Raw genomic sequence first — 26285 nt, forward strand, 5'->3', positions numbered from 1 at the left:
TTCTGTGCACATTGATTCTGAACAGTGAGGGAACCTGACTCCCACATCATGAAAAGTCACAAAGCCGTTTCGTTCTATGGTAGGGAACGCTAGCAGAGAAGAGTTCCAATGATTGTTGCCCGTTTACTTTCGATTTTTTTTACATTATAGAGAAAATTGTAACAAAATTAGTCTGAACCTGAGCTGCCCGTTATTAAAAGCTGGTTCCCCAATTCAGTTCCAACTGCTCTGCTAGAAACTCCCCCCCAGGTGCCTGCTCACCCCAGGAAGAAAAAAAAGAGAAACCCCCACTCGGCACTGCCCTTAGCTCCCGGCTGCTGTCCTGGGGTGGGGACGGGAACTGATTGTTTTCTGCTGAGAAGGGAGCCTCTGGTGCTGAGCTCCTAGCACTTGCCCAGCCCAGACTGTCCTCTGCGTCAGCTGCTGCTCCCCGCACGCTCTTGAGTCAGGGGGATGAGGTGGATGAGGCTTTCTTCCGGCAGCTCACGGAAGCTACTAGATCGCATGCCCTGATTCTCATGGGTGACTTTAATTTTCCTGATATCTGCTGGGAGAGCAATACAGCGGTGCATAGACAATCCAGGAAGTTTTTGGAAAGCGTAGGGGACAATTTCCTGGCGCAAGTGCTAGAGGAGCCAACTAGGGGGGGTGCTTTTCTTGACCTGCTGCTCACAAACCGGGTAGAATTAGTGGGGGAAGCAAAAGTGGATGGGAATCTGGGAGGCAGTGACCATGAGTTGGTTGAGTTCAGGATCCTGACGCAGGGAACAAAGGTAAGCAGCAGGATACGGACCCTGGACTTCAGGAAAGCAGACTTCGACTCCCTCAGGGAACGGATGGCCAGGATCCCCTGGGGGACTAACTTGAAGGGGAAAGGAGTCCAGGAGAGCTGGCTGTATTTCAAGGAATCCCTGCTGAGGTTACAGGGACAAACCATCCCGATGAGTCGAAAAAATAGTAAATATGGCAGGCGACCAGCTTGGCTTAATGGTGAAATCCTAGCGGATCTTAAACATAAAAAAGAAGCTTACAAGAAGTGGAAGGTTGGACATATGACCAGGGAAGAGTATAAAAATATTGCTCAGGCATGTAGGAATGTTATCAGGAGGGCCAAATCGCACCTGGAGCTGCAGCTAGCCAGAGATGTCAAGAGTAACAAGAAGGGTTTCTTCAGGTATGTTGGCAACAAGAAGAAAGCCAAGGAATGTGTGGGCCCCTTACTGAATGAGGGAGGCAACCTAGTGACAGAGGATGTGGAAAAAGCTAATGTACTCAATGCTTTTTTTGCCTCTGTTTTCACTAACAAGGTCAGCTCCCAGACTGCTGCGCTGGGCATCACAAAATGCGGAAGAGATGGCCAGCCCTCTGTGGAGATAGAGGCGGTTAGGGACTATTTAGAAAAGCTGGACGTGCACAAGTCCATGGGGCCGGACGAGTTGCATCTGAGAGTGCTGAAGGAATTGGCGGCTGTGATTGCAGAGCCACTGGCCATTATCTTTGAAAACTCGTGGCGAACCGGGGAAGTCCCGGATGACTGGAAAAAGGCTAATGTAGTGCCAATCTTTAAAAAAGGGAAGAAGGAAGATCCTGGGAACTACAGGCCAGTCAGCCTCACCTCAGTCCCTGGAAAAATCATGGAGCAGGTCCTCAAAGAATCAATCCTGAAGCACTTGCATGAGAGGAAAGTGATCAGGAACAGCCAGCATGGATTCACCAAGGGAAGGTCATGCCTGACTAATCTAATCGCCTTTTATGATGAGATTACTGGTTCTGTGGATGAAGGGAAAGCAGTGGATGTATTGTTTCTTGACTTTAGCAAAGCTTTTCACATGGTCTCCCATAGTATTCTTGTCAGCAAGTTAAGGAAGTATGGGCTGGATGAATGCACTATAAGGTGGGTAGAAAGCTGGCTAAATTGTCGGGCTCAACGGGTAGTGATCAATGGCTCCATGTCTAGTTGGCAGCCGGTATCAAGTGGAGTGCCCCAAGGGTCGGTCCTGGGGCCGGTTTTATTCAATATCTTCATAAATGATCTGGAGGATGGTGTGGATTGCACTCTCAGCAAATTTGCGGATGATACTAAACTGGGAGGAGTGGTAGATACGCTGGAAGGGAGGGATAGGATACAGAAGGACCTAGACCAATTGGAAGATTGGGCCAAAAGGAATCTGATGAGGTTCAATAAGGATAAGTGCAGGGTCCTGCACTTAGGACGGAAGAACCCAATGCACAGCTACAGACTAGGGACCGAATGGCTAGGCAGCAGTTCTGCAGAAAAGGACCTAGGGGTGACAGTGGACGAGAAGCTGGATATGAGTCAGCAGTGTGCCCTTGTTGCCAAAAAGGCCAATGGCATTTTGGGATGTATAAGTAGGGGCATAGCGAGCAGATCGAGGGACGTGATCGTTCCCCTCTATTCGACATTGGTGAGGCCTCATCTGGAGTACTGTGTCCAGTTTTGGGCCCCACACTACAAGAAGGATGTGGAAAAATTGGAAAGAGTCCAGCGGAGGGCAACAAAAATTATTAGGGGACTGGAACACATGAGTTATGAGGAGAGGCTGAGGGAGCTGGGATTGTTTAGCCTGCAGAAGAGAAGAATGAGGGGGGATTTGATAGCTGCTTTCAACTACCTGAAAGGGGGTTCCAAAGAGGATGGCTCTAGACTGTTCTCAATGGTAGCAGATGACAGAACGAGGAGTAATGGTCTCAAGTTGCAGTGGGGGAGGTTTAGATTGGATATTAGGAAAAACTTTTTCACTAAGAGGGTGGTGAAACACTGGAATGCGTTACCTAGGGAGGTGGTAGAATCTCCTTCCTTAGAGGTTTTTAAGGTCAGGCTTGACAAAGCCCTGGCTGGGATGATTTAACTGGGAATTGGTCCTGCTTTGAGCAGGGGGTTGGACTAGATGACCTTCTGGGGTCCCTTCCAACCCTGATATTCTATGATTCTATGATTCTATGATTCAGACATACGGGGCCCCCAGGGGAACAGAGGCTGGGACAGGGCAGCAGCCTGGCTTCGGCTGGGAAGATGCTGGGAGTTCTCGTTCCCTGAGAAGTGGCCTGGCTCCCTTCACAACAGCAAACCAATCAATTCCACGTCCCCTCCCTGGATAAATCAGCCTGGAGCCAAGGGTAGCACGGGACGATTCCCTTTACTTCCCACAGAGGCATGAGACAACCCAGGGCAATACTAGAAGAGCTGATGGAACTGACGTGGGGAAACCAGCCTTTAATAACAGGCAGCTCAAGTTTAAGCCAAGTGTTTTTACCAATTTTTACAACATTAAATAACCCTTCACTCATTGGGTCACCATTCATAAAATTGCTTCAGCCTTGTAGTCTACCAAGTGCAAAACTAAACATCTCTTCAAATCCAAGGGCATGGAGATCAGTCAGTGTTCAGAGTCATCCCACATGAAAGAACCATGTTGTGGTTCAGACTGGCCCCATCATGTGCCCATTGACGTTCTCTCCTCTCCCTTAAAAGTTTTAGTATTTTGCATCAAAACTTTCTTCCCTCAGGAGAGACCTGGGAACCAGGGCTGCCAGCCAGACAAACACCTTTAAGAGGAGGCATCCCTCTCCCTGTCAAAAAATGATCTCCCTCCTTCTGTTCAGTGACAGCCTGAATTGTTCCTTGTCCCCGAAGAGCTGGAGGATTGAAAGCAGCAACATCAAACCCTTGTGTAGCTCGCAGGAATGAACACAAACACTCCCTTGTGTCGGAAGAGATGTTTAGTTTTTACCCTTGGTAAACGACAAGGCTAAAGGGAAAGGCGGTGGCACAAGATATAGAGTGAAACACGACACAATCATCACAGTTATGCCCACAGTGATTGCAAAAATTTTTCTATACTTATTATCATCAGTGTATTATTTTCTCTGGAATCTAGACCATGACTATACCTTGACCAAGAAATTTGGATCTTGATAAAATAATCGACTACCCCTGGTTAAGGCCATGGACTTGACACCCACCTGGGTGTCCCTACACAGGTACCAGTACTAACAACTACGGCTGCCTTTTAGCTATAGTTTTTAATCAGGGAAAGAAATAAATACAAACCCGTTAAATCATTTCTCAGCCCGAGTCCTTCACCCACATTCCTTAGGACATTGGGCCGCCATGTGAATGTTTCATTTCCTTCCTCAATTTCACACAGAGACACAATTTCCTTTGCACAGATCCATGAACAGTAAAACCTCCCTGTGTCTCTTGTCTGAGCCAGGGCATTCAATTCCATTGAAACCTTCTCTCCTGCAATGGCAATAGTCAGACAGAGGGGATGTAGCTACCTGCATCCCTGACAGTGCCCCAGAGAAATCCTGACCCCTGCTATTGAAGCGATGTGCTGGAGATTTGAATAGGAAAGGGACTGTCTGACTTGTCAAAGTGGGGAATGAACAACAATCTATTGCAAAGTCATTAACCACAAACACACTCCGATCATGCTCCAGCCAGAAGAGAAATGGGCAGAAATTCTTGCTGTTCCACCATGGACACACTTGTGCTGGGGAAGCTGGTCTGAGCAAGCAATTTGAAGGGACAATTCTGTGAGAACAGAATCATAGTGTAGCTAAGCAGCTGTCCATCAAGTAGTTGTGGCCGAGTGATTAAGGTGATGGATTTGAAATCCCTTGTGGGGGGTCCCCCCCACGCAGGTTCAAATCCTGTCAACTACAGAAATGTTAGTGTGTTGTCATTGCTGACACGGTCACATTGTCACATCCCAAACCAAACACACTGAAAGTTTGCCAGCATCCTGTCTGGCAAGAAATCACTTATCAATGGTTGTGGTTGTGAAACCCTCATTTCTGTATGTTTTATCTTTATGCCCCCCAGTTTTCTATTGTTAATCTGTCTGGTTCGCTAATTGTTTCTGTCTGCTGTATAATTAATTTTGCTAGATGTAAGTTAATTAAGGTAGTGGGATATAATTGGTTAGAGAATTATGTTACAATATGTTAGGATTGGTTAGTTAAATTTCAGTAAAACGATTGGTTAAGATATAGCTGAGAATATAATTATATAAACTGGGGTCAAACAGGAAGTGGAGGGGAACCTGGAATCATGCTTGCTAAGGGGGGGATGGGAAACAGGGACACAGGCAAGGCTCTGCGGCGTCAGAGCTGGGAAGGGGGATACGGGGTAAATGCTCTGTGGCATGACAGCTTGGAAGGGAACACTGGAGAACAGACTCTATTGGTGTATAGAGATAAGCCCAACTGGTGTGAAGGGCTCCGAAATATGATTGCTTGGAAACTAACCCCAATAAACATTGCATTGTCTGTGCTTTGGACTTCTGGCCTTTTGCTGCTTGCCTGACAAGAACCAGGGAAGCGGGAGGGTTGAGGGAAAGCTCTTTAACATGGACCATAGCGTGTCCATAGTGTGTCACGGCATGTTGTTGGCCAAGTGATCACAGCACCTGGAGGGGTTTTGCTACTTGTCACTAGCACAGTATTGTAAGAGGCAGCCCAGATTCAACAGCCGTGCCTGCCAGATGAGTTACAGCAACCTTTACCTTGTTTCCATGTTCATCCGATGCCTCCTTTCAACACTTGTCAGCAAAAAGACCTGTTCCTTTTGCAAGCATGTGTATGGCTAGTCAAAGGCGGGTTTCTCCGTGAACAAAAAACATTGACCAAAAGGTGACAAGAGGAGGCACGTTCAGCAAGGCAGCACTGGATGCTGGATCCTGAATTTGCTCTTTATCCAGCAGGTTTATTGGCAAGCTCTCTTACGGTGCCACTCTCTGGGACTTCTCCCGTAACTGCTCCATCTTTCATCAACAATAAAATGAAAGGTGAAAGGACAGTAATTCTCCATTTCCTGCAAGCCCTATAGAGAACCCTCTAGAAGGGTCTCTGTGCATAGACATTTCTAGTGAATTGCATGGGCATGGGACACAAGCTCTGGTGTCATAGCAATTGCAGTCAAAGCAACCTCCTTCCCAACACCAATAGCCTTTTCATCAACTCCAGGCTGGTGATTTGATTCTCTCCAATGCTCCTCTGCAAAGAAGCCTTTTCCTTAGGAAGCAATTACTTACATTGCCAAGGGAGGTCTCTTCTGTTTTCTAAGAAGACAGAGGAAAACATGAGCAGAGGAGACAAAAGCTGTACAACAAGGCACTACTGGGAGTTGAACCCAGGATCTCCTGTTTACAAGACAGGTACTTTAACCTACTAAGCCATGGTGCCTTCCTCATCTATCTATTTGCAACTGTTCCCCTTGATGGTCCAAGACAACACCTTCCTATGCCAAAGTACAGACGTTCCCCATTTACCACAAAACTTGCAGACCTTGAGCGGGCTGGCTCTCTGTGCATGGAAAGCCACAGCTGAGTTGACAGAGGGCTTCTAACATGCGCTTCTCCCACAAGCTGCTGTGATCCTAGAGTGGTTAGTGCTCTGGGTTTCAGTCACAGCAACTTCAACTCAACTCTGAGTCATGGTACCTTTCCATCAGCTTCAGACTTAGCATTTGCCACTTTCCAAGGCTTCGCCACAAGGAAGCTCTCTCCGTCCTGAACGAGCACTTACAAGGATTGTGCTGTGAGGTCTTTTCTTTTTATGAGAAGAGATACAAAAAGACGAGCCTAGCAGACAAGCCAGGTTCAGCAAGGAAGAACTGGCAGGCCAAGCCATGATCTCCTGGTTTGCAGGAAGGCTCTTCAGTGAGCTCTTCCCAAAGATCACTATCTAGAGGCCACTTCCCACAGAGAACGATTATGGTTACAGACCCATCCTGAAATTAGAGCAGGAAAATTTCAAGTTTTATCTCATCGTAAAGTAACATAATTCAAACATGGCATCACAGAAGGGAAAGCACTCCTTCATTTCATATTTATTGCTACTGATCTCACTGACAAACTTCCTTTTCTCAGTGCTGCTCCCAGCACTTCAGGGAGTTTTTCCTCTTCTCCCTTCCAGCTGAGGTTATGGGACTGCAGCAGCTCCCCAGGTGGCCAACTTTCTTCTTTCGCTTACATCCTTCACTTCTTTGGATGAAGCTGTGTGTGCCACCAGCTTACTTCATAGCTGAGACCTCAGGTACAAGCAGCTAGTTACAAAGGCTAAATTCCCGTTGCCATCAGTGGGAGGTTATCCTGGGCTGCCAGGGCTGCAGGACCTGGCCCATGATCAGTCAAGCTGCTGTAGCAGCTGTGCTCTTATGTGGTGAGTCCGGCAGCCTATTACCAAACTGCTCTGCCATCACCTGCAGGGCGGCCGCCCTGGCTAAGAATCTGGCAGAAGAGAGACCCAGGAGGAGAGAAGGAAAATGTCCTCAGCAGTCACAGCCGGCAGGAGCAGCAAAGGCTGAGTATCAGACACACTTTTTCACCAGGACAATAAATGTGTACAACCTCCTGATATGTTTTCAGTTTACTCCCCCTTCCAAGGAAACCCTATTCTGCTCTATTATGCTGTCATGGGATAAAAGGGGAGGTCCTCTCGTGGATCAATAACTGGTTAAAAGGTAGGAATAAATGGTCAGTTTTCAAAATGGAGAGAGGTAAAGAGTGGTGTCCCCCAGGGTGTCGGTACTGGGATCAGTAATCTTCAACATATTCATAAATGATCTGGAAAAAGGGGTAAACAGTGAGGTGGCAAAATTTGCAGATGATCCAAAATTACTCAGGAGAGTTAAGTCCAAAGCAGACTGCAAAGAGTTACAGAAAAACCTCACAAAACTGGGTGAAAGGGCAACAAAATGGCAGAGGAAACTCAATGTTGATAAATGCAAAGTCATGCACATTGGAAACCATAATCCCAACTATACATATAAAATGATGAGGTCTAAAATAGCTGTTGCCACTCAAGAGAGGGATCTTGGAGTCACAGTGGATAGTTCTCTGAAAACATCCACTCAATGTGCAGCGGCCGTCAAAAAAGCAAAGAGAATCTTGGGAATCATTAAGAAAGGGGTAGATAGTAAGACAGAAAAGATCATATTGCCTCTATATAAATCCATGGTACACCTACATCTGGAATACTGCACGCAGAGGTGGTTGCCCCACCTCAAAGACATATTGGATTGGAAAAAGTTCAGAAAAGGGCAACAAAAATGATTTGGAGTATGGAGCATCTGCCATATGAGGAGAGATTAATAAGACTGGGACTTTTCAGCTTGGAAAAAAGACGACTAAGGGGGGATATTCTAGAGGTCTATAAAATCATGACTGGTGTGAGTAAGTAAATAAGGCAGTGTTATTGACCCCCTCTCCTAAGACAAGAACTAGGGGCCACCAAATGAAATTAATAGGCAGCACGTTTAAAACAAACAAAAAGAAGTATTTTTCACACAACCCACAGTCTACATGTGGAACTCCTTGCCAAAGGATATTGTGAAGGCCAAGACTATAACAGCGTTCAAAAAATGAACCAGATATATTCATGGAGGATAGGGCTATCAATGGGAATTAGCCAAGATGGATAGGGATGGTGTTCCTACCCTCTGTTTGCCAGGAGCTGTGAATGGGCGACAAGGGATAGATCACTTGATGATTACGTGTTCTGTTCATTCCTTCTGAAGCACTTGACATTGGCCACTATGAGCTATAGGGACCTTTGGTCTGACCCAGTATGGCTGTTCTTATGTCCTTATGGCCCTATGCTCCTTTCATATATATTCCTGGGATTCTGCCTTACAATGTGTCCCTGAGATCTCACTCAAAATGCCCCAGACAGGCAAACACTCTGGGATCCTGAAGCCTCTGCCACCCATGTTGTACCTTGTCGCTCATCACTAACCCTTGATGCTGCTCCTTTCTATAGACTGTGAAAAGGGGGGAGGCAGTGCAGGAGCCTTCTGGGGATGCAGATCCAACACTTTGGGAGAGACAGATTGTTTGAGGCATCAGATTGCTGTAAGCCAGGGGCGGGCAACCTGTGGCTCCAGAGCCATGTGCGGCTCTTCAGAAGTTAATATGCGGCTCCTTCTATAGGTGCTGACTCCGGGGTGGAGCTACAGATGCCAACTTTCCAATGTGCCGGGGGTGCTCACTGCTCAACCTCTGGCTCTTCCACAGGCCCTGCCTCCACTCCAACCCTTCCAGCCCACTCCCCTGAGCCTGCCGTGCCCTCGCTCCTCTCCCCTCTGCCCAGAGCCTCCTGCATGCCACGAAACAGCTGATCGGGCGGTGCGGGGAGGGAGGAGACACTGATCGGCAGGGCAGTCGGTGGGTGGGAGGCGGTGAGAGCTGGGGGGGGTGGAGTTGATGCAGGGCTTATGACATATTACTGTGGCTCTTTGGCAATGTACACTGCTAAATTCTGGCTCTTTCTCAGGCTCAGGTTGGCCACCCCTGCTCAAAACCATGCAGCCTCCCCCTAAAACAGGGGCCTGTTCCAGCCCTGAGTCTGGGCTACTGGGATCCCTCCCACAGGGCAGGGTGCCCACAGATTACAGCCTGAAAATAGGTATGTGAAACTAACTCCTGTTCTCCCTGACAGGCTTCTCCTAGATCAAAAGGCACCCCAGGCAAGAAGCGTCTGCGGTGCCCCTCCTGACGTGTTAAACTTCTGAATATTTTATTTCTATTGCATTTGCAACTCATTTCATGATTTTGATGCAGAATTTGTATGCATGATTTTCTCTGTCATATAAGGTGATACATTTGCAGGCTAGGATCTGTACATCTGTTTTTATTTATGCCAGAAATAATCAAATACAAAAGTTTATTTCCTTTAAGCATATAGAATTTTTCTAATTTTAACAGTAACTGAAATGTACTAACATCTAGAAATTGAATGGCCACCAACACAGGGTGGACCAGTCTTAACTAGTGTTACAGTGAAAAACAGCGTTAGACTGTTAACCCGAGTCCTTTAGTTCAAAGGTCACTTTCTCGACTTTGTCCTCATGAACTGAAGCGCAGCATTAGAGAGATCCAAAGACTGGCCAATGGCATTTTCAAGTGATAAAATAACAAGTGATGTCGGTCTCTCATTGGCCATCATAGACTGAACATATGTTTTAATGAGCCTGAGCTTCAAGGCGAGGGTAGCTCTGTCCACCTCCTTCCTCTGTGCTGCTGGGCACCAAGTCCCTGGTGGCCAGTAGGTAAAGCCGGGAATACAGGGTGGGGTGCCAAGTGGCAGCAGGATTCTTGCCAGAAGGGTTCAGCTGCCAACTTCCTCCCCGTGCCACTAGGCCCCAGTCGCCTTCAGCCACCAGGTAACCCAGGAACGAAGGCAGGAATGGGGTGAGGAAGCAAGTCAAGCTGAGCAAGGCAGGCAAAAATTCATCTTGCCTTCGTGGGCCACTCACAGTGAGGTCCTTTTTGTGTGCCATGGCTGACAAAAACATCCCAGACAGAGAAACAGCAGGCCAAAGAGAAACCTAGTGACTCTCAAAGTAGCTCAGCCAGGAGCGCATTAGACTGAAGATTTAAAGGTCCCTGCTTCAATCCCAGGCTTCGGCATGTTATTTTGTCCCTTTGTATGCGGGGGTGGACTGTTTTCTGGAAGTGCAGCGGTGCCTTTACCCGCCATGAGTCCCGCATTTTGGGTTCCCCAGTAGTAAAAGACAGCGTGGGCTTGTGCACCCAGGTGGCCCACCTGAGCTTTCTTTCTTTTCATGCTCTTTCTCGGCAAGGGGAAGAAAAAGAAGCTCTCCTTCAAGCTGGAGTCACAAGGGAGACATAAAGACAACTTCCTGAGCGCCGGCTCCAGTCCTTTGCTCTCCCAGCTGACCTACCGAAGGGCTGCCACCACTTTCTCCAGGTCTGCCCATCAGTGTGTGCCAGGGTGAGAGCCAGCCAAGTGGATGGAATGTGAAGGGAGGGGCAGAGCTCTGTGACAGAGTTTCTGTAGTGTAGTGGTTATCATGTTTGCCTAACACGCCAAAGGCCCCTGGTTCGAAACCAGGCAGAAACATGATGGTTTACTTTTTCTAGCTCTCCAGCAAGGCGCTCCAAATTCTACCACTGGCCTGTCCCTGGGGTAACCCCGACCCCCACACGACAGAGGGTGGTGAAGTGAGCTGAGAAATCTAGAGGGTCTAGGCCAGTCACCTTTTGGAGCCTTGTGGCTTGGCCTCCTCTGCCCTTGGACATTGGCCTATGGAGGCCGGCTCTTCCGGCTGCCCTCCTTTGCGTGACTTGCCAAAGGAGGGAGTGAGGCAGGAATTGGGCAAAAGAGGAAAGTCATGCTGAGGAAGGCAGGGCAGAAACTAAGTGCCTCAGTGGGGTTAGCAGAGCGTCACCGTTCGTTCTACCAAAGCCAGGGGCGGTGCGGTTGGCTGCTGGGAGGTAGAATCCTGTGCCTGCCTCCTGAGTGGGATCCTTTCTCATCAGGATAGTGTGCTGTGGTGGGCCTGGGAATTGCCTGTGAAAGGGGGTGGACATGTTGCAGTGAGAACCGCTGCTCCTTTCTGGCCTTTACTGCTGTGCCAATATACAGGGTGAATAAGCCTGGAGTTTCTTGAGCAGATGGTGTCGTTTCTTCTGGTAATCCTCAGGGGGATCAGAGGATAATGGCTTGTAGAATGTGGAGTTAGAGAGCTGCCTAGCAGCCTCTTGTTCATATTCCAACTTAGTCATGATGACTACAGCACATTCTTTGTTAGCCTTTTTTATTATGATGTCAGAGTTGTTCCAGAGGCTGTTGATTTCTATTGTGTGTATACAGGAAGGTTTGAATGTGTAACAGGTACGTTTGGTAAAGCTTAGCTATTTTATGTTTGTAACAGGCTCTTGCCCACCTCCAGCAGAGTTTTCAATCACGTACTATGGCAACTTACCAAATGTCATGCAAACTAGTCCATTCCTCCCCATAGTCAATCTCTGACCAGAATGTTAGAATGAGGCAGAGAACTGGGAAAGTATCACAATAGGAATACATTAAAAAGTGGGATTAATCAAAGATGGGATGCAGACAGAGCCTGTTCTATAGCTGGTGAAGTGACAGGGACACACTCCCACTTGTGCTGGTTCTGAAATAACAAGAGAAGCAGGTCAAAGAGAATGAGCTCATGTGGGAGCTCTAGGCAGCTGCCCTGTCAGTGCATCACACACCTGGGAGGTGTTACACAAAACACAGCACTTCCCCTCTGGAAGAGAAACCCTTCCCCCCACTGCCACCACTTCATGATACTATCCATGGGGCTGTTTGTTCTGCAGGACTTTCATCTCTCTGGGTGGTCCATGGTGATTCATAAAAGAGCCATTAGGGGAGCAGGAGTCATCCCAATAGAAATCTCTTCACTTCTTTCTCAGTGCACCTTCTTAGCCCTGGCTTTGGGTGCTATGAAGTTGGCTCTCCAGTCTTGATTTTAGGTGGGATCTTGACCACCTTCTGGGGCTTGGCAGATTACACCTTTTGAGGGCTATTCTCTGCCTTTTTGGTCCCCCCTGCAGTCACCGTATTCTGATGATTATTCCTAGACATGGGCATGGTGGCCTTCCTGGGGATCTTGGCAGCTTTAGCCAGCTTCTTGGTGGCTATATTCCTGCTCAGAGCCACTGTCTTCTTCTCATGCCATGTCCTTGTCCTAGCTGCTGGTTGAATGTGAAGGAGCCCAGGTGCTGGTGACTTTAGCCTGCACCAAGTTGCCTTTGCTCATCAGACTCCTGAACCCCAACTGGATGTGGTTCTTGTTCTTCTGCACAGCATAGCTGTTAGGGGGCTTATTCCTTCCCCCACTTCCTTCCCTGGTCCTTCTTGCATAAACAGAGAGCAACAATACCCGAAGTCCAAAGGTGCAAACAATTCGATGTTTATTGGGATGTACTTCCAGCAAGCATGATTCCAGTTTCCTTCCTTAGTGTCCCCCTTCCCAGTTCTGACACCACAGAGCCTTACACCTGTGTCCCTGTTCCCATTTCCCCCTTTAGCTAAATATGATTCCAATTTCCCCACCCGGGAGTTCGGCTTAGCTGTACCTCAACCAATCATTTTCCTGAAATTTAACTAACCAATCCTAACATATTGTAACATGATTATTTAACCAATTATATCCCACCACCTTAATTAGTTTACACCCAGCAAAATTAATTATACAGCGGACAGAAACAATCACAGAACTAGACAGAGATGATACAGACAAACAATAGGGAAATGGAGACTACAGTGATAGAACAAAGACAGAAATGAGGATTGCACATCCCAGCTATTGATAAGTGAGTTCTTGCCAGACAGGATGCTATCAAACTAAGTTTCCTTTTACATTTTCTAGGCACTTCCCTTTCTCTGGAGGTAATAGGCATTATCAGGACAGGATTGTATTACTATCAGCCCAATAGCACCTGATTTCGATGTGACTAGGTTGGAATCTGAGGAGGTGACCGTTCACTTCCCAGCTTATGGCTGCCTCTGCTGCTTAGCCAAAGGCCTTAGCCCTAAGCACAGGGCCTCAGACTGTCACAGTAAGAGAAGGCCCTTACACCGGCAGACAGTGATTCTGATTCTTTCTTTTATACCTCTAGAACTAGCCAAGTGATAAGAATACACCTAAATTCTTAGAGTACAGGCCTTTACAGACAGGCCTGAATATCTATATCCTAACAATAGCCCCTGGAGAACACGGATCTGCAAATGTGTATTCATATTATACCTTTGTTTAATTTATGAAAACATAAACTAGACACAGAAGACTGGAATGATTTCAGTTGATAGCCAGGTTTGCTATGTTTTTATGCACAGTGAAACATTGAGGGTTTACAGTCATTTCAAGAATCCTCAACCAGTGGAATTCATGAACATAATGGAGAATGGAAATGAAAATGTTTTCCTTTTTTTTTAAAAAAAAGCGCTTATAGGAGGGCACTTGAATTTGAACCACAGACCACTTGATTTGCAGTCAAACACTCTACCACTGAGCTATACCCCCATAACAACAGTGGGCTGGAGTCATGATCTCCAGGACTTTCATAGAATCATAGAATATCACGGTTGGAAGAGACCTCAGGAGGTCAACTAGTCCAACCCCCTGCTCAAAGCAGGACCAATCCCCACTTTGAAGGACAAACCCTGCTTCAGCGAGCTCCTTTTCTACTCCCAGACCATAGGTGGTTTTAATAATGGGGTTTGATTAAACTTCATAAATGTGGTAAACACCACAACTTGCACACCCAATGACATAGCTTCTACCACTGACATTGCTCCCACCTTCTGGGGAAGTGAATTAACTACACTGACAGGAAAACTCTCTCCCATGTTAAGGAAAAGTTAGCACATGTGACTCCATTTTGGTTTGGGGCCCACCATTGTCTAAAAGCAAGCACATCATGCACCACGAGGAGTGTTCCTTAGATACTGCATTCCTGTGAAAATCCTCTTCCTTGTCTCCAGCCTGTCTTGACTCCTGGTATCTGTTCTTTGTCTGTCCCTAACTCCCTATCTCCTGGCCTTTGATGTGAGGCCTCCCATCCTGATAACAAAAGTTACTGATGCATGGCTTTAGGACCATGCTGTGTAATTAACATACTAGTTTAGCACGAGGAATGCACCAAGCAGGGATAGGTGGTAGATAAGAAAAAGGTTTGTTTATTGGCGAAAGTTTCCGATGTACGAGGGCAACATGCTTTGCTAAAAAGTATATAACCTTTGTACAATCTGTATTCGGGGTCCCCTCCAGGCACCACACTTCAGCGTAATAAACTTGGTGTTTTTTGGGAACTCTGCAGTTGTGGAATTTGTTTATGTGCCTCAGCCTAGATTCGAACTGTGCGTGTCCTATCAGGTGTAATTTGTAGCAGTTGTGTGCGTGTCCTATCAGGTGTAATTCGTAACGCCCATCAGCACAGAGCAGTGGTTTTCAAACTGTGGGACAAGATCCCAAGGTGGGTCGTGACCCTGTTTTAATGGGGTCACCAGGGCTGGCGTTAGACTTGTTGGGGCTTGGGTCTGAAGCCAAAAGTCTGATTACCCGCCACCCAGGGCTGAAGCCCTCAAGCTTTGCTTTTGCCCTCCCCCCAGTGGGGCAGGGCTTGGGCTTCAGCTTTAGCTCCCCCCGGCCCAGTGTGGAGGGGCTTGGTGTTTGGTCCCCCTTCCCGGGGTTATGTAGTAAGTTTCTTTGGCAGCAGGGGGTTGCAGTGAAATGAAGTTTGAGAAACCCTGGCACAGAGCATCTTCATTACCGAGCTGCAGCAGTGTAGACTCAATGTTTGAAATGTAGACTTGTCCTTGGCCTGAGAGGAAGGCGAGACTTGGCTCCCTGGGTGCTCAGGCACTGAAGGTACAGCCATGAAGACACCACACACAGCCTTCCCTAGTTGGCAAGAACCAAACCTCCACAGAAAGACCCCCATGGTTTCCTAGGCCAGTTCCCTAAGCACTCAGCCACAACCACTTAATACAGGGGCTTTTCTACACTATGGTTCTGTTCTCATCGAAAGGTCATTTCCAATTGTTTGCTCAGACCAGCTTACCCAGCACACTCACTGCTGTGCAGTTCTGTAAGTGTGGCCATGGCTGAACAGCGAGAATTTCTGCCCATTTCCCTACTGGCTGGAGCATGGTTAGAGTGTGTTTGTGGTTAATGATTTTGCTGTAGATTGTTCAGTTCCTGCTTTGACAATTCAGACAGTCCCTTTTCCTGTTGTATCTCCAATAGCAGGGGCGGGTTTTCTTTAGGTCACTGAGATTTTTTGGGGAGTTCTTTTTTTTCCTCAGCCTGGAGTAAACCTAGCTTTTTATTCCATCGTCATGTTTCATGGAATAACAGCAGCAGCATGAAGAAAGAGGAGAGGGAATATCTCACTGTCAGGGCTGAAGGTGGCCACGTCCCCTCTGTCCGAAAGTTGCCATTGCAGGAGAGAAGGTTTCAATGCAATTGAATGCCCTCGCTCAGACTAGAGACACAGAAAGGTTTTGCTGTTCATGGATCTGTGCAAAGGAAATTGTGTCTCTGGGTGAAACTGAGGAGGGAAGTGAAATGCTCACGTGGTGACGCAATGCCCTACGGCATGACTGGAGTGGACTCACCTGGGATTGACATGACATTTCTTTCTGTCAAGTAGTGAGAAATGTGACATTAATTCAGATGCGGAATTGAGGCTTCTTTAGCTCCTTGTAAAAACTTGAACTTGATTTCCCAGAAGGGAGAGAGGGAAAGTCTGGAGCTGCCTTTAATCCCAGTCTGAAATACAAGGGAGAATTCTGGAACTGAAGGAATGGGAAAAAATGGAGAGGAAAGAGAGCGAGAAAACACCTCTTTTCTCTTCTTCCCCCTCCCAGCAAGAAATGTTACCAATGGGAAAACTCCTCCCCAGGACCAGCCTTAGGGAAAATGGCACCCTGGGCAAAACTTGTACTTTGGCACACCCATTGCCCCAGGCCCCTGTGGGCTCCCCACTCCCCCTTTGCCCCTAGTTCCTGCAGTCCTAACCCTTGCACCTCCTTCACCCCAACCCCTGCCCCCTCCTGTGCCCTAACCCCTACACTGCGTCCTCTTTGCTCTTAATTCCCATACTCCCCTCCTGCACCCCCTTCACCCCTAATTGCTGTACCCCTCCTGCACCCATGTGGGGAAACTGACCTGTGTGCATGGGGCAGCTGGCATTGCTGCCTTCTTCTCTCTGGAATGCTGCTCTTCCGGGCACCCCTAGGGGCTGCGGGGCTTGAGGGGGGTGAGGAGTGACTTCTGAGCTCCCTGCACCCAGGTCACTTTCCTCCCCTGGGCTGTATAAGGGGAGGGCAGAGAGAAGCAGCTTCTGATGCTCGCCTCTGAGCACAGCCCAGGTGGGGAAAGTGACCAGGATGCATGGAACACTTCGCGTTGCTCCTCGCTCCCCCGCAAGCCTCTATGGGGCCACGGAGGAACATTGTGGGAGGGGCTGAGCTGGGAAGAAGCAGGGAGAAATCTGGGAGCCCCCCCCCAGGAAGCAGTTTCTGACACTACGCTGGCAGAGTGCACAGCCTCCCCAAAGCTGTGTTGCCAAGGGGGCAGTGGCCAATGGGGCCCATGATTAGGGCCCCTGGCCAAATTAGGCCCCCTGGAGAAGTCTCTCCTATGTCGGCCCCAGGGCTGGAGGTGCTCTCGCTCCCTGCTATGGCCGGGGGACTGCAGCCAGGGCACAGAGCTTCTCTGGTCTCAGGGCCACGGGGGGGTTAAGGAGCGAGCAGGGTGGGGCAGTGGGGGAAGGGGTGGAACAGAGATGACGTAGTTGATGGGGCCATGGGTGGAAGGCGTGAAGAGGGTGGGGCTTCAGGCAGAAGGGGGGGGCAGGGCCATGGTTCCAGTGCCGGGGTCCCTGCACTTCTTCTACCTTTCCCTGGGCTTTGGCATCACTCGTCTCTGCTTAGCGAGTTGGGTCAGTGGTCCCCAAAATGTGGGGTATGCCTCCTAGGGAGGCACAGAGGAATGTTCATGGGGGCACCTCAGGGCCTGAGCCAGCCCCCATGGAGGGCAGGGAGGGAGCACCACTCAGCTCCACTCTGCCCCTGCTCTTCAGATTCGTGATGTGACGGAGAGACTGCCGAGACTCATCAAGCCCTCGGATCGCTACCCCTTCCTGCTTCTCCAGATGGGCACCAATGATACTGCCAAGAATGACCTTGAGTGGATCACTGCGGACTACGTGGCTTTGGAAAGAAGGATAAAGGAGTTTGAGGCGCAAGTGGTCTTCTCGTCCATCCTCCCTGTGGAAGGCAAAGGCCCGGGTAGAGACCGTCGAATCGTGGAAGTCAACGAATGGCTAAGCAGGTGGTGTCGGAGAGAAGGCTTTGGATTCTTTGACCATGGGATGATGTTCCATGAAGGAACTGGGCAGAGACGGGTGCTGGGCAGAGACGGGCTCCACCTAACGAAGAGAGGGAAGAGCATCTTTGCCAGCAGGCTGGCTAACCTAGTGAGGAGGGCTTTAAACTAGGTTCACCAGGGGAAGGAGACCAAAGCCCTGAGGTAAGTGGGCAAATGGGATACCAGGAGGAAGCACAGGCAGGAACGTCTGTGAGGGGATGGCTCCTACCTCATACTGAGAATGAGGGGCGATCAGAAGGTTATCTCAAGTACATATATACAAATGCACAAAGCCTTGGAAACAAGCAGGGAGAACTGGAGGTCCTGGTGATGTCAAGGAATTATGACATCATTGGAATAACAGAGACTTGGTGGGATAACTCACATGACTGGAGTACTGTCATGGATGGTTATAAACTGTTCAGCAAGGACAGGCAGGGCAGAAAAGGTGGGGGAGTAGCACTGTATGTAAGGGAGCAGTATGACAGCTCAGAGCTCCGGTATGAAACTGCAGAAAAACCTGAGTGTCTCTGGATTAAGTTTAGAAGTGTGAGCAACAAGGGTGATGTCATGGTGGGAGTCTGCTATAGACCACCGGACCAGGGGATGAGTTGGACGAGGCTTTCTTCCGGCAACTCGCAGAAGCTACTAGATCGCACGCCCTGGTTCTCATGGGAGACTTTAATCATCCTGATATCTGCTGGGAGAGCAATATAGCGGTGCACAGATAATCCAGGAAGTTTTTGGAAAGCCTAGGGGACAATTTCCTGGTGCAAGTGCTGGAGGAGCCAACTAGGGGGGGAGCTTTTCTTGACCTGCTGCTCACAAACCGGGAAGAATTAGTCGGGGAAGCAAAAGTGGATGGGAATCTGGGAGGCAGTGACCATGAGTTGGTCGAGTTCAGGATCCTGACACAGGGAAGAAAGGTAAGCAGCAGAATATGGACCCTGGACTTCAGGAAAGGAGACTTCAACTCCCTCAGGGAACTGATGGGTAGGATCCCCTGGGGGAATAACATGAGGGGGAAAGGAGTCCAGGAGAGCTGGCTGTATTTCAAGGAATCCCTATTGAGGTTACAGGGACAAACAATCCCGATGTGTCGAAAGAATAATAAATATGGCAGGCGATCAGCTTAGCTTAACGGTGAAATCCTTGCGGATCTTAAATGTAAAAAAGAAGCTTACAAGAAGTGGAAGATTGGACAGAGGACCAGGGAAGAGTATAAAAATATTGCTCGGGCATGTAGGAAGGAAATCAGGAGGGCCAAATCACACCTGGAGCTGCAGCTAGCAAGAGATGTTAAGAGTAACAAGAAGGGTTTCTTCAGGTATGTTGGCAACAAGAAGTAAGCCAAGGAAAGTGTGGGCCCCTTACTGAATGAGGGAGGCAACCTAGTGACAGAGGATGTGGAAAAAGCTAATGTACTCAATGCTTTCTTTGCCTCTGTCTTCACGAACAAGGTCAGCTCCCAGACTGCTGCGCTGGGCAACACAGCATGGGGAGTAGGTGGCCAGCCCTCTGTGGAGAAAGAGGTGGTTAGGGACTATTTAGAAAAGCTGGACGTGCATAAGTCCATGGGGCTGGACGAGTTGCATCTGAGAGTGCAAAAGGAATTGGCGGCTGTGATTGCAGAGCCATTGGCCATTATCTTTGAAAACTCGTGGCGAACGGGGGAAGTCCCGGATGACTGGAAAAAGGCTAATATAGTGTCAATCTTTAAAATAGGGAAGAAGGAGGATAATGGGAACTACAGGCCAGTCAGCCTCACCTCAGTCCCCAAAAAAATCATGGAGCAGGTCCTCAAGGAATCTATCCTGAAACACTTAGACGAGAGGAAAGTGATCAGGAACAGTCAGCATTGATTCACCAAGGGAAGGTCATGCCTGACTAATCTAATCACCTTCTATGATGAGATTACTGGTTCTGTGGATGAAGGGCAAGCAGTGATGTATTGTTTCTTGATTTTAGGAAAGCTTTTGACACGGTCTCCCACAGTATTCTTATCAGCAAGTTAAAGAAGTATGGGCTGGATGAATGCACTATAAGGTGGGTAGAAAGTTGGCTAGATTGTTGGGCTCAACGGGTAGTGATCAATGGCTCCATGTCTAGTTAGCAGGCGGTATCAAGTGGAGTGCCCCAAGGCTCGGTCCTGGGGCCGGTTTTGTTCAATATCTTCATAAATGATCTGGAGGATGGTGTGGATTGCACTCTTAGCAAATTTGCTGATGATACTAAACTAGGAGGAATGGTAGATACGGTGGCAGGTAGGGATAGGATACAGAGGGACCTAGACAAATTGGAGGATTGGGCCAAAAGACATCTGATGAGGTTCAACAAGGATAAATGCAGGGTCCTGCACTTAGGACAGAAGAATCCAATGCACCGCTACAGACTAGGGACCGAATGGCTAGGCAGCAGTTCTGCGGAAAAGGACCTAGGAGTGACAGTGGACGAGAAGCTGGATATGAGTCAACAGTGTGCCCTTGTTGCCAAGAAGGCCAATGGCATTTTGGGATGTATAAGTAGGGGCATAGCCAGCAGATTGAGGGACATGATCGTTCCCCTCTATTCCACATTGGTGAGGCCTCATCTGGAGTACTGTGTCCAGTTTTGGGCCCCACACTACAAGAAGGATGTGGATAAATTGGAGAGAGTCCAGCGAAGGGCAACAAAGATGATTAGGGGACTGGAACACATGACTTATGAGGAGAGGCTGAGGGAACTGGGATTGTTTAGTCTGCAGAAGAGAAGAATGAGGGGGGATATCATAGCTGCTTTCAACTACCTGAGAGGTGGTTCCAAAGAGGATGGTTCTAGACTATTCTCAGTGGTAGAAGATGACAGGACAAGGAGCAATGGTCTCAAGTTGCAGTGAGGGAGGTTTAGGTTGGATATTAGGAAAAACTTTTTCACTAGGAGGGTGGTGAAACACTGGAATGCGTTACCTAGGGAGGTGGTAGAATCTCCTTCCTTAGAAGTTTTTAAGGTCAGGCTTGACAAAGCCCTGGCTGGAATGATTTAATTGGGGATTGGTCCTGTTTTGACCAGGGGGTTGGACTAGATGACCTCCTGAGGTCCCTTCCAACCCTGATATTCTATTCCCCAACCCTACCCTCAGCCTGGGCCCCTGGGTTCTGGCCCAGCCTCGTCGCCCTTACCCCCGTCCGCACCCCACTTCCCAGGAAACAAGAGCCCCACTCCCAGCCCTGGTTCTCGACTGCAGCTTCCGAGGGGCCGCAGACACGGATAAGAGGGCACAAGTTTGGGGACCACTGGTTTAGGTGAAGTCCTCAATCACTTCTATGCAGTCCAATGAAAAGTAATCCTCACCCATCTAGCCCCTCCATCAGGATGGACGAGGTATGTTCTTCTGCCCTTCACTCATACAGGAAGGATAATAACATTTCATTTCACTGAATGCTAAAGTGATTTGTAACCTGACACCAGCCAAAACGGGTCATTCTGGCAAAGCGGCTCCATCATGCTGTGTACCTAGGCAGAGTAGGCGTGTCTATACAAACGGTCTGTTCCTGAAGTCTTTCCTCCCAGCTCCTCACTAGATGTGAGGGGGGAGCTCATTCAGACCCTGCTTACGCTTAGTATTTAAAAACTCCTTATTGGCCCTATTTCTGCTGGCCTTAGATTTCTCCTCCTCTCCTTTCTCTGACAGCGCAGATGAGGTGGCCGAGTGGTTAAGGTGATGGACTGCTAATCCATTGTGCTCTGCACGCATGGGTTCGAATCCCATCCTCATCGAAGGCGTTCAGTCTTCTCTCTTCCTTTACAAACAACCATATCCCCCTTTGGTACAATGACAGACCAAACCATGGTGCTTCCTGCAAACAAAAACCTTCTCAGGAACTCAGATCCCCCGCTTCAAATGAAATGTGGTGCTGAAAGAATTGTCTAGCTCTCTATATCTTATCTCAAAAGGTAATATCCTCATAATCTCCCCCAAACACCCTGAGACCTCCCCAAATTATTAAAATGCCCCCGTCCACAGCAAGGCCACGACAGTGACCCACAGCTAGAGTGTCCAGGCCAAGCTGTTCTGAAGGAGGCAACTCAAACATTTTCTCTCTGTTTCCCTTTGCAAGGTCTGACTGGGAAAACAAAATCCCCCAAATTGAAAATTTTCTTCTGAAAAACCAATACTAGTCTGTTTGGGGACTTTGATTTGAGTGAATTATTATTATTCTCTTCTGATCTCTGAATTATTTCAGTTCAGTCTTTGTCCTCCTGATGTGTTTCCAGGTGTTGAGTTGTGGGGGAGCGAGGCCAAGTCATGATGTCTCTTCCTCTCTTTTATAGTTTCTTCCAACTTTCTAGAAAGCTCCTTTGCTAGGATTTGAGTCAAGCAGTGTCCATTGTCTCTGTGCTATCTTGGAGAAGTCTGCATTATACACGGTTCCTGGGATAGACCTTGCGAGTGTGGATACCTTTAATGGGCCAGCAGCGAGCCTAGCTTTTCCATTGTTGCACCTGAAAGGCTGATGGTGGGCACTTCCCAACCTCAGAACATATTTCAATAACGCACCCAGAGGAAAACTTCATCACTTCCCAGACAAAAAGGATAGCACACACCATCCAACCAGGTATTAACGTTCAACAGATCACAACTTTTACAATGATACCTCACAAGACACATGTTGTACAAACCATATCATCATTATATGACAGTGGTAACTATGGGGCTTCCTCCTGACACAATTGTTGTCTTCTACCTGAGAAACGGCCTCATTTCTATCGTTTCTATGATTTAAACTCTCCAGTAACATTACAAAACCAACTGCTTAGTATTTTATGGTAGAAGTTGGAGGGAATTCAAAGATCCTCCAAAGCTGTGCATTCAGGCCACCTAGTTGGGTACATTCCATGCTCCTTATCCAGAAGAGACTTGACATGGCTTGAGGGGAGGCAGGCTTAGCTGTTCAATATACAGGTGGAGGGAGAAGGGCGCAGTACATTGACAATGTAGAACGTGAGACTCATAATCAGTGGTTTTGAGTCGTAAGTGGGTGCCCAACCTACTCTGGTTGTGTGCTCTGAGAGTCATCTCCTTGCTTTCCATTTAAGGTCAGGGTGGGATATTATAACCAAGGGTTCTGGCAAAACTTTTCCCCTGGCCTGTTCAGTGAACCCTTTGCTGAGAAACTTTCCATGTATTTGACTGCATGTCGGTTTCCTATATTGTTGGATGAGGCCCAAGGTGCTGGACGGGAAATGCCCATGGAAAACTCAGATATTCCTATTCTCCGAAAAAAAGGCAGGTATTAGTTAGACACCATTGCTTCTAGTATTCCTGTGGAATCCAAGGCTAGCTGAAGAATTTCTGTCTATACTAGAAAGAATCATTCCATTGTAAATACAAATGAAATGAGATCTGCAGCTCGAGTCAGTGCCCTTTAAAAATATTTGCTAAGAAAAAAGCCATTCTCTCCCATGTTGATAAGGACAAGGAGCCCTCTTTTGCTCCCAATTTCAAATGCGGAGTGAATGGAGATTTTTGTTTAAAAACTTTCATTGCCCTGTGGGAATGGAACCCACGACTCAGCTGTTAAAACACCAGAGCCCACCACTTAAAAGACCAGGTAGCGCCATTTCTTTCTGACAACCAGCTTTGGCTTTCTCAGGCTCCTACTTCACCATCTCAGACGCTGCTCCAGTCTCCATTGCCCTGAAGGGACAAGAACAGAGAGTGAAGGATCCCCTGTGCTCAGTGTCACAAACCAAGCCCAAAAAATGGATGACAGGGTGTCACAATCTCAAATTATGCTTCCAGGTCCTCCATCACCATCACAGGAGCAAAACAAAGAAATCACCAGAGGAGCAATTTTCCTCTGCTTTCATTGACCCCAGTGCACTCCTCTCCGCTTCTTCTTCTGTTTATAATCTGGAGCCTCTCTCAGGGGAAAAAATCATTGAGCTGAAAGTATTTCTGGGATAGAAACCCAGAGAGGGGAGTTGATGCCACCTGATGGGAGGCTGATTCATTTTCACAGGTCTCATGGCTTTAGCTGCCCCTTAGTGTAGCTCTCATTTTGTCAGCGCTGCGCTCTCAGGAAGCTGACAAAGTGCTGAACCCTGCTTCTTTTGGGCCACTGGGAGCATGGGGATTGCACACCAGTTGCAAGCCCTTCTGTCCTCTCCTTGTCCTGCCTGGCTACCCCAGACTCTTTCCCACAAACGGTTTCATCAGATGCTGGAGGGGTCTAAGGACCTACAGGTTTCCCTCACCTACCTCGTAAGGCAAACTGTGATTCCCTTCTCTGACATTCCTCGGGCCACCTATTCTTTGAGAAGCTTCTCCACAGGAGGTCTGATGTCCTGCAAAAATGTGTGTGTGGCTTGGGGGGAACCTACTTGTCTACCCCCTCTCTGGGAGCTGAGAAGCTTTTTCTGACTCTCCCCCACTATGTGAGTCAAAGAGCATCTCCCCATGGTGGGAGAACACTAAATTCCCCCCTCCCGTGCTTGTTTCTCTGACCAGCTGGTAAATCAACCCCAGCTCTCTGATGTAGAAACCAGCATCTAACAGCCTTGTAATAGCCCCTGCTTGCTAGCTGGAGAGTGAAGGAATGAAGAGAGAAGGCAAATGTCAGAAAAGGAATCTCAACTCACACTGTGACTGTGCCTTTGAAGAAGTGCTACAGACAGCCTGGCTAGCTCAGTTGATAGAACATGAGACTCTTAGTTTCAGGGTCATGGGTTTGAGCCCCATGTTGGGTGCTTGATCTTACTACCTTAAGTGTACTTTTTTGTTTGTATGGTGAGCCTAAAATGAAATGCACTTTCTTGCCTCTCAACAATCTTATGCAGGAAATGTCTCTTCCTCTTAGCTTAGATAGCACAGGAAGAGAGAACAAACTGACATTTCCACATATTCAAGGGACACCATCATAGGACCTAACCACATCAGCCACACCATCAGGGGCTTGTTCACTTGCACATCTACCAACATGATCATAGAATATCAGGGTTGGAAGGGACCTCAGGGAGGTCATCTAGTCCAACCCCCTGCTCAAAGCAGGACCCATCCCCAATTTTGGCCCCAGATCCCTAAATGGTCCCCTCAAGGAGTGAAGTCACAACCCTGGGTTTAGCAGGCCAATGCTCAAACCCTGACTTATCCCTCCCCCTGAGAGATACCATCATGTGCCAGCAATGCCCCTCTGCCATGGACAAACCAGACAGTCTCTATGCAAAAGAGTAAATGGACACAAATCAGACATTAAAAATTGTAACATTAAAAAACCAGTAGGAGAGCACTTCAATCTCCCTGGACACTCAATAACAGACTTAAAAGTGGCCATTTTTAACCAAAAAACCCTTCAAAAACAGAGTTCAATGAGAAACTGCAGAGCTGGAAGTAATTTGCAAACTTTACACTGTCAACTTAGGCCTGAATAAAGACTGGGAGTGGCCAAGTCACTACAAAAAATAATTTTCCCTCTGTTGATACTCACACCTCCTTGTCAACCATTGGAAATGGGCCACATCCACCCTAACTGAATTGGACTCGTTAGCATTGACCCCCCTCCACACACACTCTGTAAGGTAACTCCCATCTTTTCATGTGCTGTGTATTTATACCTGCCTACTGTATTTTCCACTCCATGCATCTGATGAAGTGGGTTATAGCCCACAAAATTTTATGCCCAAATAAATTTGCTAGTCTTTAAGGTGCCACAAGGACTCCTTGTTGTTTTTAAAAATATTAAGGGCGCAGTAAGGAAATTAGTGTGGTAACATCATTTGAAGAAGAACAAGAGGTTGATGTGAAAAAGGGCTAAGGAAATAATGGTATTTCAAAAGGGAAAAGTGGTGTTGTGTGTGTTGAAAGGCTGGCTTAGAAATTTCCAATTGTTATTTTCTGATCCATCCCACCCTTCAGCAGCTAGACTTCAGGAATGGAAGAGGCTACTGATCCTTCTCTCCAGCTGTTTAATTCTGAAGACTAGTCTATGGAGCTGGGTGAATAGTTTCTGGATGAATATTTTATTTCCTGAAATATTTTGGTGGACCAAAAATGATATTTTTAAATTTTGTTTCACCAAGAAAACTGAAAAAAATTAATCTTGGGTCAACCTGGATGATTATTAATTAGTATTATTATTATATAGGTTAGGCTAGCTAGCAAGCAAGGAAATAAATGATTTGCACAGCTCTACTTGTATGAAAGGTCCACAATCAGAACATGCCTATGCTCTGTTCTGAGGCCGTTTGAGTTTCATGTAGTATCCAAAACCCATCTGAGCATGATGAAGTACCAGTTGAGGGAACAACAAGTGAAGATATGTGTTGAAACCTCGCTGGCACCTGACCAAAATGACCAATGAGGAGACAAGATACTTTCAAAAGCTGGGAGGAGGGAGAGAAACAAAGGGTCTCTGTCTGTCTATATGCTGCTTTTGTCGGGGATAGACCAGGAATGGCGTCTTAGAACTTTTAGTAAGTAATCTAGCTAGGTATGTATTAGATTATGATTTCTTTAAATGGCTGAGAAAAGAATTGTGCTGAATAGAATAAGTATTTCTGTCTGTGTCTCTTTTTTGTAACTTAAGGTTTTGCCTAGAGGGATTCTCTATGT

The 26285-nt window shown here is 47.6% G+C and overlaps 5 non-coding genes across 5 annotated transcripts; 3 read left to right on the forward strand and 2 right to left on the reverse strand.

Annotated features, from left to right (window-relative positions):
- The first annotated feature begins 4602 nt into the window (after positions 1-4602).
- Positions 4603-4689, forward strand: TRNAS-UGA (transfer RNA serine (anticodon UGA)). Its single transcript has one exon. It is a non-coding gene; the product is annotated as a tRNA-Ser (tRNA).
- Positions 4690-6136: 1447 nt separating this feature from the next.
- Positions 6137-6210, reverse strand: TRNAT-UGU (transfer RNA threonine (anticodon UGU)). Its single transcript has one exon. It is a non-coding gene; the product is annotated as a tRNA-Thr (tRNA).
- A 4607-nt stretch (positions 6211-10817) lies between these two features.
- TRNAV-AAC (transfer RNA valine (anticodon AAC)) lies at positions 10818-10890 on the forward strand. Its single transcript has one exon. It is a non-coding gene; the product is annotated as a tRNA-Val (tRNA).
- A 2881-nt stretch (positions 10891-13771) lies between these two features.
- TRNAC-GCA (transfer RNA cysteine (anticodon GCA)) lies at positions 13772-13843 on the reverse strand. The gene has a single exon. It is a non-coding gene; the product is annotated as a tRNA-Cys (tRNA).
- A 7526-nt stretch (positions 13844-21369) lies between these two features.
- TRNAS-GCU (transfer RNA serine (anticodon GCU)) lies at positions 21370-21451 on the forward strand. The gene has a single exon. It is a non-coding gene; the product is annotated as a tRNA-Ser (tRNA).
- The last annotated feature ends 4834 nt before the right edge of the window (positions 21452-26285 follow it).

The sequence above is a fragment of the Lepidochelys kempii genome, chromosome 28, assembly GCF_965140265.1.
Source record: "Lepidochelys kempii isolate rLepKem1 chromosome 28, rLepKem1.hap2, whole genome shotgun sequence".
Taxonomy (NCBI): domain Eukaryota; kingdom Metazoa; phylum Chordata; order Testudines; family Cheloniidae; genus Lepidochelys; species Lepidochelys kempii.